This window comes from Hordeum vulgare, chromosome 1H (assembly GCF_904849725.1).
Source record: "Hordeum vulgare subsp. vulgare chromosome 1H, MorexV3_pseudomolecules_assembly, whole genome shotgun sequence".
Lineage (NCBI taxonomy): Eukaryota > Viridiplantae > Streptophyta > Magnoliopsida > Poales > Poaceae > Hordeum > Hordeum vulgare.
In genome coordinates, this window is record NC_058518.1 from 408,296,214 (window position 1) to 408,311,624 (window position 15,411).

Consider the following 15,411-nt stretch of genomic DNA (forward strand, 5'->3'; position numbering starts at 1 on the left):
TGACTTTCTCTTCAACTGGAGTGGGTTTGACTACATTGACTTCTAAAGGAGTATCATTTTGGGACTCTAGAAATTGGGGTAAAAGTACCTGCAAAAAAAAACATCAGCAGACAGAAACTGGCACTGGGTGCACTGAGTTAGTAGGTTAGTCCAAATATGTGTAAAAAGATATAAAAGTGTAGCAAAACATATAACAATGTCACCCAAAATATCATGGAACAAACAGAAATTATAGATACGTTTGGGACGTATCAACATCCCCAAGCTTAATTCCTGCTCGTCCCCGAGTAGGTAAATGATAACACAAATAATTATAGACCCTTGCTTATTATTGTCTTGACTTGAATGTCTCCAAATGGTGTTTGCGTGCAAGAAGCGAGAGATGGGTTTAGAGCATAAAAATATTTTATAGTTTAATTGAGAACTCAATCTACTAAAACTTCACACTTGGTCTCCTTCGAAATCTTATTTTGACTCATCCCCAGTCCACTAGTCAGGCACAAGTCAAAATGATCCTCTCCCTTTCGACTTTGTGCACTCATGCAATTGATGAGCGCAAGCAAGATATGTTGGCACTTAGGTTGACAAAGAGAATAATGATGGGGAAGGAAGACAAAAGAGGTGTGAAAGGCTCGCATCAATGAGGACAATCATAGGCGAGAGAAAGCCAAATGATAGATATGATGTGAGGAGTAGGGATTGCCATGCAACGGATGCACATATGAGCTAAGGTAAGCTCTCCAATGGAACTAGTGGGGTGCATCCAACTTTCTTGCTCATGAAGACCTAAAGCTCATTTGAGGAGGCTCATCATTAGAATATACAAGCCAAGTTCTATAGTGTAAGGATCCCCACATAGTTATGCATGAATGATAATCTATATGGAGTACAAATATAACAACGGAGTACGAGTGTGGATCTTTCAAAAGGAATAGTAGTGTTGCCCCCTTCTCTCTTTTTTTTCTTTTTTTCTCTTTTCATTCTCTTTTTTTGTGGCCTCTTTGGCTCTTTCTATTTATCTCTCATTTTTCCTCTTTGGGATCTTTTCATTTGTCCTCTTTGGGATCTTTTAATTTGTTCTCTTTGGGATCTTTTCCTCACTTAAGGGCAACACTCTATATTATACAAGAATAAAAAGAAGATCTTCACACTTTATAAGAAGTACTCAACATAAAGACAAATGAAAACTATCATGATGTATGCAAATGTATGCCTCTTCTAGTGTAGCAGGATATGCAATGAAACTAGCGCATCATGTAGCAATAATAAGGGCATGGCCAAACTAGCATGCGGCTCCTTGATCAAGCAAAATCATGTATGACATGAAGATCAAGTCATGAGATGGTGGATGTTGCATGGCAATATATCTCGGAAAGGCTATGGAAATGCCTTAATAGGTAGGTATGGTTGCTATTTTGAGGAAAGATATAATGAGGCTTATGATGACAGAGCGTATCATGCCAAGGGTTTGGATGCACCGGCGAAGTTTGCCCCAAGTCTCAAGATGAGAAAGGGCAATGCACGGTACCGAAGAGTCTAGCAAAATATGGATGGTGGAAGTGCCAACAATCGAATACTCACATTAGTCCGAAGAACTCATGCACTTATTATCGGTAACTCTCTATCTAGTCAGGAGATTCACAAAGAGACAAGTACCCCAAGGAGGAGTGTTTGGGGGTTTGGTTATCCTTTCGCATCCTCGACCCATGATAACGTGAGGGTACTCTATATATTCCAACCCCTCCAGAGGTTAGCGATCTATCTAGTAGCTAGAGTTCTCAACTAAATTTTTTTAGTTTTGAAAAAACACACGGATTTCCCAAAATACCACACCTATCACTAATAGGCTCAAGCTCTTGGCACCAATAATCCAAACATTACTCAAATCAGTACCTCAAAACTATTGCAAGTTACTACTATACTTAAATCGCAACCTCAATTACCTACTCATGCAAGACACACAACTCAGTGCAACAAGCCAACTCTCTAAACAAGATAAGGATGATAACTCAAGAGAGTTCCAAAAGCAACATAAATAAAAGCTTTTAAAAAGATAAAGCATGAAAACTAAGAGCTAAGCAAGACAACATCTATGAAAAGATAAAGAACACACAAAAAGATAAGCATGAAAACCTATGTTGTGTTCTAGGGTGGAGTGGAGCGTATCTATCTCCCAAACAAACAAGGCTAGGTTCCAACTTGTTATGAACAGCAAGTAAAACTAAAACAAACTAAAAAGTAAAGAGCGGGACACTCCAAGCATAGCACATAACATATGAAGTGATAAAAATATAGCATGGAGAAGGACGAACTGATGATTGTTGATGGAGAAGGGGATGCACGGGGGCATCCCCAAGCTTAGACCCTTGAGTCTCCTTGAATATTTCTTGTGGATGCATGGGGGCATCCCCAATCTTGAGAGCTTGACACTCCTGGACCTTCTTTCATCATCTTCCATCGCATACTTGAAAACTCCCTTCATACGAAACTCATCCTAAGCTGATTAGAGTGGTTAGTGCCCATGAAAAAATTATTTATTCTCTACTGAAAATAAAGATTTTCATGAAGAGATACTGTTTCTCAAGATTGCCAAAAGATTTTTGCAAAGAAAAAGCAAGCTTAAGCTTTGCAAAATGATGAAAATGCAAAACGTGGCAGAATGTGGGAAAAACAGAACAACATGTAGTAAATAATTTTTTCGGGGCACTTCTGCAACTCAAATGAAAAAAATCAGAAAGATGCCAGAAAGATAAATATATAGAGAATAATGTCAAAACAATTCCGATCTGATTATTTTTGGTGAATTTTTCCATCAAGCACACATAATCTGTTTCTAGACAACATGTTACAATTTTGAACTCTCTTGCAATCGGAGGCTAGAACTTGGCACAAAGCTTGAAAATAAAGATACAATGATTTTGCTACAGTAGTAACAAGCATCAAGACCACTAAAACTGAAAGTAAAAACAAATTGGGTTGCCTCCCAACAAGCGCTTTCTTTTATGCCTTTGAGCTAGGCATGATGCAAAAAGATCAAGTTGTATCAATTGGACCATCACAAAGATCATCAAAAAGCTCATCAATAGTACAACTAATATTAAGAGGACTCTCAAAGAGAGGCTTAGTGGCAACACTTCTAGGAACAAAAGCAAAGGTAGTAAGGCCAATTGGAATTTTTATTTCTAATTCTATTTAAGAGAGGTATCTCTTCCAAGGTCTTCCGAGTTTCAACACCCCTAGCAATAGCTATACTCACTTTGGGTTGAGGAACCTTTGGTACGTGAACGGACTTAGGCTCCTTACTTGCGGGGGTTTCTACCTTTTTAGTCTTGATGGAGGATTGATAACCCACAAGTATAGGGGATCGCAACAATTTTTGAGGGTAGAGTATTCAACCCAAATTTATTGATTCGACACAAGGGGAGCCAAAGAATATGTCAAGTATTAGCAGTTGAGTTGTCAATTCAACCACACCTGAAATACTTAGTATCTGCAGCAATGTTTTAGTAGCAAAGTAGTATGATAGTAACGGTAGCGGCGGTAACAGTAGCAGTAGTAATTTGTATAGCAAGTGTGACAGCAGTAGCGGTAAAGTAACTTAGCAAGGACCAATATAGGAAAAGCTCGTAGGCATTGGATTGGTGATGGATAATTATGTCAGATGGCATTCATCATGTAACATTTATAACATAGGGTGATATGTAACCAGCTCCAGTTCGTCAGTGTAATGTAGGCATGTATTCCGTATTTAGTCGTACGTGCTTATGGAAAAGAACTTGCATGACATCTTTTGTCCTACCCTCCCGTGGCAGCGGGGTCCTAATGGAAACTAAGGGATATTAAGATCTCCTTTTAATAGAGAACCGGAACAAAGCATTGGCACATGGTGAATACATGGGATCCTCATACTATGGTCATCTCCGGGAGTGGTTCCAGCTATTGTCTCTCCGGGGTTGCCGGGTCATAACACATAGTAGGTGACTACAACTTGCAAGATAGGATCAAGAACACACATATATTGATGAAAACATAATAGGTTCAGATCTGAAATCATGGCACTCGGGCCCTATTGACAAGCATTAAGCATAGCAAAGTAGTAGCAACATCAATCTTAGAACATAGTTGATACTAGGGATCAAACCCCATCAAACTAACTCGATTACATGATAGATCTCATCCAACCCATCATCGTCCAGCAAGACTACGATAATATTACTCACGAACGATGGAGAGCATCATGGAATTGGCGATGGAGGATGGTTGATGATGACGACAGCGTCGATTTCCCCTCTCCGGAGCCTAGAACGGACTCCGGATCTGCCCTCCCGAGGAACAACAGGCGGTGGCGGCGGCTCCATATCATGAAACGCGATGAACTCTTATCTTCTATTTTTTTCTGGGCGAGAGAGGTTATATGGAGTTGGAGATGAAGTCGGAGGAGCCACGTGGGCCCCATGAGCCTGCTAGGCGTGCCCTAGGGGGCACCTGTAGGGCTCGTGGCCCATTGGCAGCGTATCTTTAGTTGATTCTCTGTGTGATATTTTTTATATATTCCATAAAAAACCCTCGTAAGTTTCCAGGTCATTCTGAGAACTTTTATTTCTGCACAAAAACAACACCATGGCAGTTCTGCTGAAAACAGCGTCTGTCTGGGTTAGTTTCATTCAAATCATGCAAATTAGAGTCCAAGACAAGGGCAAAAGAGTTTGGTAAAGTAGATACGTTGGAGACGTATCAACTTCCCAAGCTTAATGCCTTGCTTGTCCTCAAGCAATTCAGTTGATAAACTAAAAGAGACAAAAGAAAAACTTTTACAAACTCTGTTTGATCTTGTTGTTGTAATTATGTCTATCTCATATTCAGATTTTCAGCAAGATCATAAGCTAACCACATAAGCAATGACATTTAGGTCTCATGGTATACTCATATCAATGGCGTAATTAACTAGCGAGCAATAATAATAAATTTCAAACGTCAACACTTCAATCAAAATAATCATGATACAATATGAATAAATGGTATCTCGCTAGCCCTTTCTGAGACCGCAAAACATAAATGCAGAGCACCTTCAAAGACCAAAGGCCGACAGGAAATTGCAATTCATGGCAAAGAAGATCCAGTCATAGTCATACTCAATATCAATTAATTGCAAAGCATATAAATGACAGAGGTGCTCTCAAACTGGTTCTTTTTAATAAGAAGAGGATGAATCAACAGAAACGTAAGTAGATAGGCCCTTCACAGATGGAAGCTTTGATTTGCATAGGTGCCAGAGCTCAAGATTTTTAAAACAGAGATAAATAATTTTGGGTGGCATGCTTTCATTGTCAACGCGATGACCAAGAGTTTTCACCATCTTCCATGCTACACATATTATAGGAGGTTCCCAAACAGAATAGTAAAGTTTTGACTCCCCCACCATCGATCAATCACACTCCACGACTAGCCGAATTCTCAGGTGCCATCCATACCAACAATATTCCAGGGGGAGATTTGTGTGCAATTATATTTTTGATTTCATTTGAGCATGGAACTAGGCATTCCGATTACCGGCCCCTTTCTCGTGAGTGATAGTGAATAAACACGTATCGAGGATAACACGCCTAGCATGGAAGATACTGACCGCTCCTTGTCACCACATGAGCGGTTCGGGCATACAAAACAGATTATTATTTGAAGATTTAGAGAGTGGCACATGCAAATTTACTTGGAACGGCAGGTAGATACCGTATATAGGTAGGTATGGTGGACTCATATGGAACAACTTTGGGTTTATGGAAGTGGATGCACAAGTGCTACCTCTTGAGCTTGCGTTGCTTTTTCCCTTGAAGAGGAAAGGGTGATGCAGCATAGTAGCAATAAGTATTTCCCTCAGTTTGAGAACCAAGGTTTCAATCCAGTAGGAGTATCAAGCCAAGTTTCCAAAGTACCTATGCAAAAACAACAAACTTGCACCCAACGCTACAAAGGGGATGTCAATCCCTTCACGATTGATTGCAAGGTGAGATCTGAAGGCGGAAAGTGCAACGAAGTAAAAGTGTAAGGCGGAAAATATGATGTGAAGTAGACCCGGGGCCATAGTGTTCACTAGAGGATTCTCTCAAAATAGCAAATATTACGGTGGGTGAACGCATTACTGTCGAGCAATTGATAGAACCGCGCAAAGTCATGACGATATCTAAGGCAATGATCATACATATAGGCATCACGTCCGAGGCAAGTAGACCGATACTTTCTACATCTACTACTATTACTCCACACATCGACCGCTATCCAGCATGCATCTAGTGTATTGAGTTCATGACAAACAGAGTAACGCCTTAAGCAAGATGACATGATGTAGATGGATAAATTCATGCAATAGATATAAACCCCATCTTTTTACCCTTGATGGCAACAACACGATGCGTGCCTCGCTGCCCCTTCTGTCACTGGGAGAGGTCGCCGCACGGTATGAACCCAAAACCAAGCACTTCCCCCATTGCAAGAATCATATATCAAGTTGGCCAAACAAAACCCACAACTCTAAGAGAATTACAAGGATATGAAATCACGCATTTAAGAGATCGGAAGAAACTCAAATCAGATTCATAGATAATCTGATCATAAATCCACAATTCATTGGATCTCGAGAAACACACCGCAAAAGAAGATTACATCGAATAGATCTCCATGAAGATCATGTAGAACTTTGTATTGAAGATCCAAGAGAGAGAAGAAGCCATCTAGCTACTAGCTATGGACCCGAAGGTCTATGGTGAACTACTCACGCATCATCGGAGAGGTCATGGTGTTGATGGAGAAGCCCTCCGTATCTGAATCCCCCCTCCGGCAGTTCACCAGAAGGTGCTCCAGATGGGATCTTGCAGAGACAGAAGCTTGCGGCGGCGTAAAAGTATTTTTGTGGATCTCTCGCGTAGTTTTGGTTTTTTCAGGAATTTATAGGCGGAAGAGGTAGTGCAGAGGAGCCACAGGGGGCCCACAATCCTGCTAGGCGCCCCCCCTTGGTCGCGCCTAGGGGGCTTGTGGCCTCCCCTGGTGGCCTCTGCCTTGGTTCTCATGCCCCCTTCATATCTTCTGTTCCGGAAAAAATCTTTTCGGAGGTTTTATTCCGTTTGGACTCTGTTTAATATTCTCCTCTGAAAAGGGTCAAAAACACGGAAAAACAGGAACTGGCACTTGGCACTAAGTTAATAAGTTAGTCCCAAAAAGATATAAAAGGCATACAAAACATCCAAAGTTTGACAAGATAATAGCATGGAACTATCAAAAATTATAGATACGTTGGAGACGTATCAAGCATCCCCAAGCTTAACTCCTGCTCGTCCTCGAGTAGGGAAGTGACAAAGAATGAATTTTTGATGTGGAATTCTACCTACCTTATGTGTCCTTTGTAACTTCTTTCATGTGACATGAATGTTCAGATCCGTAAGATTCAAAACAATAGTTTGCTATTGACATGAAAACAATAATACTTCAAGCAAACTAGCAAGGTAATCCTGAACTTTCGAAATATCAAGGCCAAAGAAAATTATCCCTACAAAATTGTATAGTCTGGCTATGGTCCATCATCCCCACACAACTAATTTAAATCATGCACAACCCCGGTATTGGCCAAGTTATTGTTTTTGCACTCTTACTTTCTCAAACTTTTTTTCAACTCTCACGCAATACATGAGCGTGAGCCATGGATATAGCACTATAGGTGGAATAGAGTGTGGTGGAGGTTGTGAGACAAAAAGGAGGAGATGGTCACATTGACTCGGTGTATCAAAGGGTTATGGAGATGCCCATCAATAGATATCAATGTGAAAGAGTAGGGATTACCATGCAATGGATGCACTTAGAGCTATAATTATGTGAAAGCTCAAAAGGAGAACTAGTGGGTGTGCATCCTATTTGCTTGCTCACGAAGACCTAGGGCAATTTTGAGGAAGCCCATCATTGGAATATACAAGCCAAGTTATGTAATGAAGATTCCCACTAGCATGTGGTGGTGACAAAACAAGAGGCTCTCAATCATGAAGAACATGGTGTTATTATGAAGCACAAGTGTGGAAAAGGGAGTAGCATTGTCCCTTCTCTCTTTTTCTATCTATTTTTTTATATTTTTTTAGTTTGGGCACTTTGGCCTCTTTCCATATCTCTTTTTTTGTTGGCAGCTTTGGACTCTTATTGTTTTATTTCCTCACACGGGACAATGCTCTAATAATGAATATCATCACACTTTAATTTACTCACAACTCGAAGCTTTAGAACGATGATGAATCTATAGGAAATGCCTTCGGCAATGTACCGGGATGTGCAACGATCTAGCTTGGCGTATGACGTTGAAAACATCTCGCTAGCTATCTTACGATCATGCAATGGTGGAAGGTGAAAGTGCACCTATACCATGGACTCACATTAGTCATGAAGAACTCACATACTTATTGCGAAAGTTTTTATTAGTAATCGAAACAAAGTGCTAAACGCATACTCCTAGGTGTTAACCATCGCGCGATCCCGACCGTAACACAAAGGATGACAATCAATATTTCAATTATGCTCCGAGTTCCTAACATAGTGGTTCACCATACGTGCATGTAGCGACCCGACTCAAAACGAGTCAAGCCTCTGTGTATCTGTGCCATCCCTGGATCAGTATGCTGGCACACACAGTACATCAATGTATATATCAAAGTGCAATCACATGCAAATAGTGTAAAACTGATATATACCTTAATTATCTCAGCGGAAGCAGTCAAGGGAGTGGAGTCCCAATAAACACCAACGGCAAGTTGAGTGTAGACCGTAACCCTGAATCGTACTCTTACTCGTCGAAGAAAAAGATCTGCAACATAAGACGTTGCAGCCGTGTAGGTCAGCATATTGAATATGCCGGCAAGTCACATATCAGAGGGGGGAAAATATAATCATCTATATCTTACATGCATATATGGCAGGTGGTGTTGTAAGTTTTAGCGTAAAGCAAATTTTCTCCTACAACAAGAGGGGCTAAAAGCAAAATATTACTACGCTGTTGGTTGTTAATGAGATGGTTCCGCCAACCAGTTCTCATACCCGAGTTGTCAATAATTACCCTCATCAAATATATTTAATGGTGTTGAGAAATCCAGATAACTTTAGTTCCTTTGGCTCAAGTTGTCCATGACCGTGGACACGGCTAATCGATTAGGTTTGAGTACTCTGCAGAGTTTTGCACACGTTCCCCACAAGATTTGATCGCCTCCGTGTATGTCCTCGCACTTCAGGGTGTTTGAAGACCGGATGATCAAAACATGGTCTTTCAACGGGTCCCTCTGAATTCCTGTCGGTGCCCATCCATACCTACCATTCTTCTACATCTGCTAGCACCGCCTGTCCAGAGTCGCCGCGTTGTCCAACCAAGCGAGAGCCCATAATGACTTGTGGCTGTGCAGGTAAGCCTTGGGTCTTGAAAATATCTGTCCGTCCCTTTGAGCTTGGGTGAAGCTTTCCGCAGGATGTCATGGCCGTCCCTAGCATCCCGGGCATCCACTGGGTTCTCCAGGGAGCCGGTCAACCGTCCTTCACCCAGAGTTGCATTGCGTCCGAGGTCTTGAAAATCTTGTCTTAACCGGTCTTGATTATTTAATCAACCTCGCATCACTCGTGTTTTGCACTCAACCGAAATCCCGTCTACTCAAGCATAGCAATATGAACTTTGTCGTCCCGGGGCCAAGTATCGGGGTTGTTGTGTGCCTACCACATGATACTACAATCTATACTAAAATTTCCAAGTACCTAAGCAGCATGCAATTGGGCATAGGATGGTAGAACTACGTTGCATAAAACATAGGTGATAGTATGATCAAAGTGACTTGCCTGTGATGTTGACGAAGAAGAATTTCTCGAGAAAATAACTTGATAGACTACTCGTCACTCTCCGATGAAATCTATATAACAAATATATCATTCACATAAGCACTCATACTAGCAATCATTCTAGCAATCAAAACAAAAGAGAGAGAGCGAATAAGAAACCGAAAGAAACTTCAAATAAGACTAGGGAGTCTTCTACTACGTCAACACTAAATAGTTTTTGTATAACAGAAAATAATAACAAGGAACTAAGATATAAGTTTAACTAATATAAAATAGGGTATTTTTCACAAAACTATTTGAAAGTATTCCCAAACGGGGTTTGAAACAATGGTGAAAACAATTGCAAGTTTCTAAGGAACTAGAATTGATTTCATGAAAACAAATAAAAATAAAATAAAACTTATTGCAAAACTACTGTTTAACTAACAGAAACCAAACATAGTATTTCTGAAATAATAAAGAAAAATATTTTAAAACAAAAGTAGAAAAGGAATTAGCCGAAATCGTAAAAGAGGTGAAACAGAAATTGTTTCACAAGAAACAGTGAGCTAAAATACTCAAGCAAATCTGAATTTTTTACCACTGATAAATAAGATCACTAGTGATCAGTACCAAAAGGAATCAAATTAAAATCTATTTTTAAACTCCTGGAATTGGAAAAACAAGGTTTAACCTAAATCTGATCTAACTTATATTTGAAACTTTCAAACATAGACAAATTATATGTTTTTACAAACTACAGGAAATTTTTGAGCTACTGGAAAAAGATTCACTATCATTGGACTTCGGGATCAAAAGTTGTGACCAAAACAAAATTGGAACTTTTCTGTTTTTGCAATTTAGACAGAAAAACTGAAGCTAACTAGTAACTAACAGGGGGTGCACGTGGCATGCTACTATAGGCTGCGGGAGCGTTTGTTGCAACGTTTGGAGAAAACGGCCGGAGGCTAATAAAAACTTGCTGGTTAAAACATAAGTGAACTAAAAACCGCTGGTTTTCTAATCTAAATCGAAGAGGTATTCAGGATCTAATCTACACCGTTGAGTAGAGATCTAATGGCTACAAAACAAAAAAAAACAACAGAGGGGGAGAGGAGTCTACCGTGCTGTGGCTGGAGAGGTCCCGTGGATGTAATGGCCGATGCAGGGGGTGGAGCTCCGGTGGGTGGGTCGCCGGTGGGGAGGGGATCCGGCGGAGGGGCGGTGGGGCTCCAGGGAGTGGGGGGGCCGAAGGGGAGGAGGGAGGCGAGGAGGAGGGGGGTTGCAGGGGGGCGAGGTGGAGAGGAAAACTGCTGGTGGTGCTGCTGTTCACTTGTGATGGGGATGGGGAGGAGCAGCAGGGGGTGGAGGGGTGGCGGGGTGGGGTGGCAGGGGGCCGAAGGGTGGGGTGGCACGATGGAGGGAGGCGAGGTGGAGGAGGGTGCAGGGGGGGCGAAGTGAAAAGCTACTGGTGTGTCTTGGCAGTGGCTCCGGCGAGGTTTGGGCGGGGCGACGCGGCAGGGGAGATGGGGTTGGGAAAGGGGAAAAACGGAGAGAGGAGGACGGTGGGAATTTATAGGCGGTCTCGGATGGCGTCCGGAAGGAAGGAGGAGGAAGATCGGGAAGGAGGGGATTCCTTCCTCCATGGATGGCAAGCTAGTGTAACGTGAGGGAGAGAGAGGTAGGAGATGATCCTCTGTTGGGCCAAATTTGGAAAGCTCTTAATGGGCCACCTGGGGTTTCCTAATAAAAACGATTATATTCCTATTTTCAAAACTAGGAAACTAAAACGTTAAAAAGGAAATCAAATCAATTCAGAATAAAGAGTTTTTATATACTAAAATTATCAGAAAAATAAAATATAGATGATGGGCATTTTTCCACGGCAAAAATAAAAACTTCAGAAAAAATTATTTTCACAAAATTGCCTAAAAGGTTTATTTTCTTATGCAAATAATTTTCAAATGACCCTCTAAGTTTTAGGGTCCAAATGACTTTCAAAATGCCCGGGTATTTGAGGGTCATGTTCCTTCGCTCTTTAGAATGTATTTCCGGCATTTCTTGCACGAAGAAAACGAATGGAAATGCAAAAGAATTCAATGCAAATATCTCCGTTCAAATTATTTATAGTTGAAGAAGTCATGTCATCTTCTCTCGTTGCTTTTAAAAGATTGAATTTGAATTCTCTGGAGAAGGGGAAAGTCATTTTATTCCCTCTCATTCAAAAGTTTTGAAAAGTTTCAAATTTCACACAAGTTTCAATCACTCAGGCAACCAACAAACAATCAATCTAATAATTATATTAACATTCCAAAATTTATAATTCTGGGATGTTACAAACTACCACACTTAAAATGAATCTCGTCCTCGAGATTCGAAGAGGCTAGAAAGAAAGGTTAGGGTTTGGGGGTCTTCTAACAATCCAATCTCTGGCAAGGTGGGATGCTACCACACTTAAAATGAGAGATACTGGTCCCTCAAAATGCTTTAACGATCCTCTGGGGTTTTGGCAACTGACATCGCACAGTCTTCATATTAAATCCTTTGGTGATGCTCTTCCGTTGATATAAGCTTCTTCCGTCACTGGGTCTTCTTAACTGACAGTCTCATGGTCAATTCTAAATAACATATCGATGGTTCTCATGGTGGTCTAGCATTCGTGGTTATCCTGCAGAGAGAGGGGTCTTGTCTTCATCCTCATCGTAAAATTTCCTACGTGTGACAACAAGTGCCATGTACATGGGCTTCTCTTATACCACTGTAAGGCTTAAACAAAAGCTTCAAAGAACGCCTTCTCTCACTATGGGTAAGTCTCTCAGATTTACCATTCCGAATAGCAAGATAAATGATAAGAGTAAGTCGTCATGGTGATCAATCCATTCCGCACCCAAATCATTTCTCTGTATAAGGTTTAGCGAATCTCACATTCTAACACTTGGGCATCATCACAAGCGTTGCAGAATTTCTCTTGTCCTCGAACGAAGTTCGGATAATCCATTGGTTCTGCAAGCTGAACGAAACATCTATCGTATCTTCACAACTCTCAGGTTTTCGTATACTCCTAAGAAAACATTTGTTGATCCATCATAGCTTCTTCCATAAATCATATGCATTTCATAATAAATCCTTTATTACATCCTTAATTTCTTATCAAAAACTCCAATTCAAAAGTATTCTATTACAAATGCTGCCATCCACATTGTTCGGTATGGTCGAGCATTTCTGCCAACTTTATTCATCTGCCTCTCTTGGAGGTACTTTAGTTCCACTCGAACTTTCCGAGGTGCTCCTTGAAATCATCCATCTTTTGCTTCATCACGGTGGTCATGAGCTTCATCTCCATCATCTCCGCACGTACTTCACTCAGGTATTCCTGGGTATGACGGAGTCTTGCTTCAAGTATTTCTCCAATCTGACGTATGGCTTCCATGACAGCTTCACGAACAGCATCAAAGAAGGTTGCTCGTGGTACACACGAAATGAAAAAGTATTGCCCCATAGTCTTTGGACAAGCTCCTTTCACATGGTGGAGGTGTACTTCCACATACCAAAGTTCCACTCCATTTTCCATGAATGGGTAGCCTTTGTTGACTGCATCTCCTTCAAGATGAATGTGCTTCATCATGTCCTTCAGGATTTTCGGGTAATCATGATCACTGGTCAGGGTCATGATCGTTTCTGGGCCCTTGAGGAATGACTCGTAGAGAGTTGTCATCTGCAGGTGTCAGTAAATAGGTACTCAGAGGAATGTATGTGTCTCCTTGGTAATCATGGTACACTCCTACTCAATGGATCCTGTGGGTGTACCGATTACTACCACACTTAAAATGAATTATACTCATGCCTGCATAGACCATATTTTCTCGTATCCTCATAATTGTTCAGAGATCTTTGTTCGAAGAGAAACAACGCATACAGTTTCAACATAGACAATCATGAGACAATAAATTCCATTTATTCATGATGTTATTACAATCTCAAGGACTTCTGTTACAAAAAGTTCACTCCATGATCTCAATGAAAAACAAGAGTGCTTCGGATCACACTTATTGCCCTGGTCAAAACTTAACTACTCCATTCTAGCTTTCTTGCTTTGTGGACAATCCCTGGCAAAATGTCCTGCTTCCTTGCAACAAAAACAAATGATTTCGGACAAGTCTCGAGGCTTCTTAGCTTCTGCTTTTGCTCCTTGGATTCCTGGCTTCCTTCCTGAGCACATGTATTTGTGGTGGCCAAATTTCATACACTTGTAACATCTGACATGACTCAGGTCTATGTCTGCAGAGATTTGGTTCTTCCGAGGGTACTTTTTCTTCTTTCCGGACTCCTTCATCTTGGCCAGTTCTTCTATTTCAAATGGATCAAACTCCACTTCTTCCGTCGGGAAGTATCCCAGATACTCTTGGCTTCTCTTCGTGCAGTCCTGTGAATAATGTCCTTCTTCTCCACATGAGTAGCATACATTGGAGAAAAATCTGGTCAGACCTTGTCCATCAGGGTCTTCAATATTTTCGTTCATCACAGTTTCTTCTAGAATCTTCTTCTTGAGTGTTTCCTTCACTGCATCTTTCTGCTGCTTGACAACTTGTTGTACCTTGGGGTAAATGTGACACTGAGTTGGGTAGTGGGTGGTTCCTTCCCACAAGAAACAAGTCACCTGACTAGTTGGGCACTCCTCAGCTGGGTGATTTTCTTCACAATGAGTGTATCCATCGTTATGTTCTTCCTGGGTGTGTCCTATTTCTCCACAGATCTTGCATGCACAAGTCTTCTTCTTCGGATTATCATAGCACTTCTGAATAAGTCGGGATCTTAAGAGAGTGTTCTTGAATTCGCCCCAACTTTCTGCTCCACTAAATCCTTGTATGGCATGATGCATTTTCCACCAGATTGCAGCACTTTGTGTAAAGTACAGAAGAGCGTGTTCCACTTCATACTTCCTTGAGATCAAGTTGCTCCCGAAGTGGTTCTCCATGTTCTGAATCCATATTTCAGCCTCCAGTTGGGTCATTGGTCCAGAGACTACAAGTCCAGCTTCATACTCCATCTGGTGGGGTTGAAGTTTTGGGGATCAGACGGGTAAGAGAGGGAGGGAGATACACACAATACAAACAATATTTTTGAGAATAGGTTTTATTTGTGGCCGTCGGAAAACACACACCAATGACGGCTCACAAATCATCGTATCTAACGTGGGTATATAACAGGGGCTTGGACTTCTAATGCTCATATAAATATTCGAACGCTTCAGGGTCTTGTAGTTCTTCGGGTCTTGAGAGTCTTTTGTTGGTGTAGCTTCAATTCTTCAAACGCGTGGTGAAATCCTCTTTACTTTGAAGTAGAACTCCGTTCATTCTTCATGTAGTCAAAAGGGGTAAGGGGATTGTATAACTATTTGAGGTGAGAGAGAATATTTGATGAAATCAAAAGAGGTGAGAAGTGAAAGGTGTTCTCGAAAATAAGATTTTTGAGAGATCCTATCCTAAGAAATTTCCAGTTTCTAGGGTCACGTCCTACAGTCAACATGTGCTCTGATACCATCTCTGTAGCGACCGACTCAAAACGAGTCAAGCCTCTATGTATCTG